Consider the following 6,794-nt stretch of genomic DNA (forward strand, 5'->3'; position numbering starts at 1 on the left):
GCGAAATTCACCCCCTGAATTGCAGCGCATTTTGCAGCACAGACCCCGTTCAGGGCAATGGAGAGATACGCGGGTGGGCTCGTTCTTTTTGGTTTTGAACGCTTCCTCACCCATTATTATTTAAAAAACGTAAAACGCATGGGTATTTTCTGGTATCTTCTCACAAATCCTGCCCTATGATCCTTTAAGTATTTAAACCAAATTGTTTTCTTTTATACTCTTGACATATTTAAAAACTGCATATCCCATAGGTCAAGTGACAAAGATATGGTAAGATAAGATACAAATTGCTTTATTAATCCCCAAAGGGAAATTCATTTGTCTGGCAACTCATCACCATTTGCAGAAGAATTAAAAAAGCCTGATGGCTGAAGGTACAAAGGATCTTCTGGAGCCTTCTCCTTTGCACAAGAACAGCAACCCTAACCACTCCGTTTTCAATGAAAGAAGATATGAACAAACTCATCTCCCCACAGTATCCAATAGTGAAGAAAATACAACAAAAACATAACAAAAATGAAGCAAAGGGTGATTACAAACTCAGAACTACCAGACTTTGCTGCTACCAGTTGAGGCGCATGTTTGAGAAAAATTCAGACTTTGTTGCAAAGAGCTGAGTGTATGTGACCCAATAAAAGCAATTTGTTCATCATTTATTCTGGGGCTTTTGACTCATATTTTAAAGACATACTGTATGAAGACAAGAAGGAAAGAGTCATCTGGAAGAAAATAGACAGAACTGGAGCTTCTGGTAAGTGTTGTCTGAACTGTCGCATGAACACAGCACAGGTACACGTCACACATCCCAGATAGCAAAAACCTTTTGGCATCCTTTTGGCCCAAATCTGGCTGGTCATTTTGGCAAGATTATGGCCAGGCTTTCGGGCCCTAAATGGCCCAAAATAGGCAAGCCAAAAACAAACCAAAAGGAGGCCAAAACTCACCCAAAACTAATTGTGGCCTTCCAAAATACAGCCATAACTGCCCCAAAAGAGCCCCAAATCCCCAAAATCCAGCCAAAAAGTAGCCAAAACCGACCCAAAGAAAGCCCAAAAAGTAGCCAAAAGTGACCCAGAGAGAGGCCAAAACTCACCCAAAACTAATTGTGGCCCTCCAAAATACAGCCATAACTGCCCCAAAAGAGCCCCAAATCCCCAAAATCCAACCAAAAAGCAGCCAAAACTGACCCAAAGGGAGGCCAAAACTCACCCAAAACTAATTGTGGCCTTCCAAAATATAGCCATAACTGTCCCAAAAGCCCAAATTTACCTTGCTGTGTGTCTATGTGTATTGAAAAAAAACAATAGGAAGATTAATATTATTTCATCATCTTTTTATTTTTGAATTTACTGTTGACTGACTCCAGGCTGGCAGGTTGCAGGTCCCCAGCCCAGTAAAACCATCACTGGTCTGTGCTATGCTTGCATCTGTGGTGGTAGAGCAGATGGGGTTTCTTCGTGTGGCATCTAAAGTGTTACAGACAAAGAGAAAACAAACTTAACTTATTACTTCTACTGTAGCCTAAGAATGCTTTATTAAAGGCTTTATACAGTTATAAAACTCACCCACTTTAAGTTGTAACTTTTCCATTCATCCCTCGTCAGGTGTCCTTTTCTGTCTGGTCCTTTGGCTTTAAAATGCCCCATACCGTAACCTTCAAAGTGGCAGGCCCAGAAGGTCCAAGAGAGATGACCTGAAAATATTGAGAGAATTACCTACATTGATTTTCAAATCAACTAGCCCACCATTACATTGCCCTACTCTAATAAAATCAAAGGCAGCTCACCAAATCCTTTTAAATTTCAGGAAGAGGCTGGGTTTCCTTCCAGGGCCATCATTTGCTGTTCTGCAGAGGAAAATAGGATGTAAAAAAGTATGCATATTATGCTTATAACTGAAAAGCAACGAAGCAATTAAATCACAGATAATTAGATTTCTCCCCACATATGGCAGAGAATAAAGTGGGTTTAATATAACAAAACGTTTCACAGCAGTAGGCCTTTTCAGTCCAAATTGGTGGCAGCACTATCACAACACCACCTAGTGGCAGTTAGAGCTTCTTGCTATACTCTTTGGCTTAAGTTTGGAGTTTTCTTTGTGTTTTCCTGCCTGGCAGCTCACTAGATTATTGCTAAAAAGCACAGCAACATGAGCAATGCTTTTTTGGTGGATACTTTCAACGCTAAATGGTAGGCTAGGCTATGACCTGCAACCTGCTAAATGGTAGGCTATGCTGCTTTCAGCAGATATTCACTGTAGGCTAAAGGAATGACTGATTGTTGCTAGCTAAGTTAGCTACTATCTGTGCAAAGTGTAGTCACCAATTACATTAATTACATTAAACTATCTCATTATACTCACTGCCAGTGTACTGTATCTATTAAGTTCTCTGTGCATGTCATTGATGTAGTTAAATTGAATGCGCTGGCTGTGCCTGTTTGCTACGAGTTAGCTCATAGCTCACAGCAGTTTTGCCATCGAAATAGGAAAAATTAACATAACTGTGCAGAAAACGTAAACCTTATCGGGTATTTAAACAAGGCAATGATAGAAAATCAGATTTTACTAAATTTAAATGTCTATAATATCATGTACATACCTCCGTGTTGATCAGCTTGAGAAAATGAAGTAGGAGGGCTGTCGTCAGTTGAAACTGTGTACAAATTCCCGCCGTTTGCTTGGTCTTTTGGCTATCCTTTGGCTTTACAAACACATGCCAAAACAAACCATCGGACGTTGCCGCCCTTTGCCCAATCTTCTGGCTTGCCATAAACATGCCATACCAACCCCTCTACTTGATCCCGCCTTTTGCTTCATCTTTTGGCTTGCCATAAACGTGCCATACCACCCTTCTATATTATCCCGCCCTTTGCCCAATGTCTTGGTTAACCAGATATATGCCATAACTCAGCCATATATTGCTGGCACCAATTTTGTCTATTAAGGCTAACCAAAACCATACCACATTTGAGCGAAAGGGCTTTCACAAAGCCAAAAGAAAGCCAAAAATGCCAAAAGGATGCCAGAATACAGCCAAAACATTTGCTATCTGGGATGCATCTGCCCATTGTGCTGATGGTGCAGTGGGCTGCATGGAGAAACATGAAATAATATAGGATGTTAAAACTGAATATATTATAAAATCCTACCCATTTCAAGATCAATATGAAAATAGGGCAAATGTGTTGCCAAATGTACAGACACACGTTTTTGGGAGTAGCCTTTTCCAGCAACAACCACAGGCGCCCTGACCTGTCTGCCTTGTCACCGTTTGATGATGTCATCCGGAAGGTTCCAGCTCAGTAGCCGCCACACAGCAGCAGCAGCAGCAGCAGCAGCAGCAGCAAGACTGGGCGGAGAGGGCAGGTGCTCCACATCTCAGTCACTCCATAAACACACATGCACACATGTACACACACACACAAACACACACTTGAATAAACATAAACACGCATTACACTTGCAAGCAGACAGCCGGGCAGCGACGGCGCTGTGGTCGGCACGCACACTGTGGACGTACAGATTGCAGAAATATGAATAAACATGCTTGTACTACTGTATACAACACACACACACACACACATTGGTTCAACCACAAGTGTGCCCATGTATCAAACCCCACCCGGGACGGCCTCATTGTCCCTGGCAGCTTTCACTGTTTCAAAGTAAAGTTTTCCCCCCAAAAAAACATCAACTCGATATCCACCAATTACAAAAGCCACATAATTGTAATAATCACAGACTCGGGGGATAAATCAAGAGATCTGCAAATTAAAACCCCAAAAGACTCCGTCTCAATGACAAGAATGAACCGCACTTCTATGAGAAATCAATTAAAACTCAATCAGCAGCGAAGACACACTAAGGAGTTGCTGGCTTTTATACGTCACAACAAGCCATAAACTCACCACAGCCTTAGGGACTCCAGCTTGTGGTTCCTGTAGTGTATATTGGTCGGCATGAGTGTGTGTCACTAGTGTCACTTTGATTTGCCTCCCTCCAATAATCTCTTCATGTTTTCCATAAAGATCAGCACATCAACTTGACATAAACAGTAAATATACAAGACAGTGGGAGGTTTACTCTCACTTAGTTTTCAAGAGAATGCTGCACTTGGGTTTTTTTTTTAGGATGATGTTGTTTTGGAAATTGATTATTTTTGTTTCATGCTCAGAAGGAAGTTGTTTGGAAATATGGTGTTATTTTTGTGCCACATTCCTTGGCATGCAGGGCTCATAAAGTACCACTGCATGCTCAAGAATGAGGCACAAAAATAATGTCATATGAAAAGATAATGTTATGTTCTATCTTTTGACTGCATATTTAAGTAACATTTAGAGTAATTTGATCTTCTTTGGAAACTAAAATAAAGGTAAAGTAATTATATATACTGTAAGAAACATTTTGGGCAATACATTTGTTCACTTTCTCGCCAACGTTTTTCGTAAGAAAATCAATACCACAGGTATAAGGTATAACCTTAAAGTCTCTATGTAATGTATAAAGTGATTGTATCATAATAAAGCAAGTCTGGGTTTTATATTAATATTGTGAAAGTTTCAAAGCTTCAGTCCACATTGACATACTCCCAGCCAACTGGGCCTCAAAATGAGCTCTCAGGAATTCTGTAACTTTGTGATGTCACAACAAAGAAGTCACTGCTCTTAGCTAAAACCCAAACCAACCACTTGGATCTGCTGTTCAGCCTTATCAGACGCCTACTTGATATGTTTATTATCACTCAGAATAGAGTCAGCCAATTGGAACAAAGGGTCAGAATCTCCTCTCTGCAGTAATTGGCTCACTGACCTGTTGCTATAGCTCCAGAGATGCATGGCTACACTGAGATGTTTTTGTTTCCAGTGTTAACCCAGCGAAGTCATAATAACAGCAAAACTTCCTCTGGCCAGCACAAACCCTCTGTAAAACCAGTGATTCTAATTTTACTTGTCAAGTTTGGGTTAAAAACACAGCCGGCATCTCCAAAGTACACCAATCAGCACATTGCATTGTATCCAATTTCTACAATTTCTGTGAAAACTCAAGTATAAAAGTATTTTTTGAGTCCATGGGGAGTTAAATGAGTGGCCAAGTCACTATGAGGTTGGCATTCGACCAGTGGACGGTAGCTGTTTCCTCTTAGGCTAGTGACCACTTGGTTAACAAAACACTGACCTCTATATTTCCAAAACTAAATTATTCCTCAAAATATGGAAGCAGATCATGGACTTTGTGTAACTTTATCAAGAATATACAAGGCCGGATTATAATTGGGGCACACTGGGCACGTGCCCAGGGGCCCATGGCAACCAAGGGCCCATGGCAACCAAGCCCTTGGTTGCCAACCTGCCAAGGGCCCCGCCCCCTGCCGAGCGAGAGGTCAGAGTGTGTGAGCGGGAGGTCAGTAGTAGAGCGTGAGTAAAAGTAAGCAAGATTATGGATAAAAAAAGTATTTGAGCGGTGGAGCAAAGAGGAAAAGCAAGACAGAGAAGTGGCGGTGATTGAAGATGTCCCGCGAATCACATCATTTTACAAAACATTCGCTGTTAGTCCGGCCTCGGCCAACATCACAGAAGTCCCGGAGCAACCGGAGGAGGATGCCGAACCAGGCCCGGCTCCCCCTCGCACTAGCGCCGCGGTGATGAGAGCAGGTGAGCCGTCGGAGGACCCCGCTTTATGGGGCATGTTAAGTGAGAGCTAGTGATGCGCGGGCTGACCCGTAGCTCGCGGGTCCCGCGGTCAGCCCGCGGGGCGGGGCGGTGCGGGTCAAGAAATCTTTACTTTATTTGCGGTGCGGGTCGGGGCGGGTCATTAAAAAAACTGACGATGAAGTCCAGAGTGTGTTATCAGGGCCGCGCTGATGTTGAGGGGAAAGCCGGCGGAGGTGTGAGGGAACCGGATGAGACGGCGGCTGGGAGCATCAGCAGAGCGGGGCTGGTTTCACTGAGAGCAGGGACTGGGGAGGACGAGAGGCGGCGGCCGCCGCGGCTGCTACACGCTGCACCGTGACTCTCCCACTCCTCATGAGCTCCACAGTCCACACACTGACAAGCTACCGGCAACACAGCACCTCTGTCTGCCCTTTCAAAGTAAAAAAGCCCGCTGTCTGACGTTTAATAGCGGCGGGTCGGGAATATATTATAGCGAGAGGGGCTATGTCTTGTGTATGTATAGGTTTTGCTGAAACTGGTGTGTACACACACACACACACACACACACACACACACACACAGGTTCAGCCACTTGCGCTCTGTGCTTGCGCTGAGCTGATGGTGCGTTCAATGACCTGGGCAGTGTGGGAATTCACAAGGGCTGCAATTATAAACAATGAAAGAAGCATGCACAGAGGGATTATCTCATCTTTTGAGCAGGCTTCTTTTCAGTTCACAGAATTGTTTGCAAAGTTCTTAAGACGTGTGTATGTTGCTATTTTGTAGTTGGTTTGTCAATTTCATATGTTGGCTGCATTTAGCTGTAGCCTACTGTGTGGCTATAAGGATGGCATTCTTGTAAACTCCCTAGTGGTCATTGCGTGGATGTTGTGGGTTGTGTTGTGTTGTGTTTATTTGATCTGCTGTTTGTGTCAGCCTTAGTTGTACTAGAAAGTCTTGACATAATAGTTTGTGATTATGGTCTGGTTTTGACATGGTACTTCATATACACAATTGTGAATAGGTCTAATTAAGGTGGAGTTTAATGACTTTCCTGGTTTGTAATGGGTGGAGGTGATGTGTGCGACAAGGGCCCTCTGGGACCTGGTGCCCAGGGGCCCTTGGGGTGCTAATCCAGCCCTG

General features: G+C 43.4%; 1 long non-coding RNA gene across 1 annotated transcript; it reads right to left on the reverse strand.

Moving 5' to 3' along the window:
• Positions 1–1,267: 1,267 nt before the first annotated feature.
• LOC146960117 (uncharacterized) lies at positions 1,268–1,843 on the reverse strand. Its single transcript, XR_015035520.1, has 3 exons — positions 1,787–1,843; positions 1,566–1,693; positions 1,268–1,466 (listed from the first exon to the last, which is right to left on the reverse strand). It is a non-coding gene; the product is annotated as an uncharacterized LOC146960117 (long non-coding RNA).
• Positions 1,844–6,794: the final 4,951 nt, after the last annotated feature.

The sequence above is a fragment of the Trachurus japonicus genome, unplaced genomic scaffold (genome assembly GCF_045865225.1).
Source record: "Trachurus japonicus isolate A0001 unplaced genomic scaffold, Traja_1.0 AP030705.1".
Classification (NCBI taxonomy): Eukaryota; Metazoa; Chordata; class Actinopteri; order Carangiformes; family Carangidae; genus Trachurus; species Trachurus japonicus.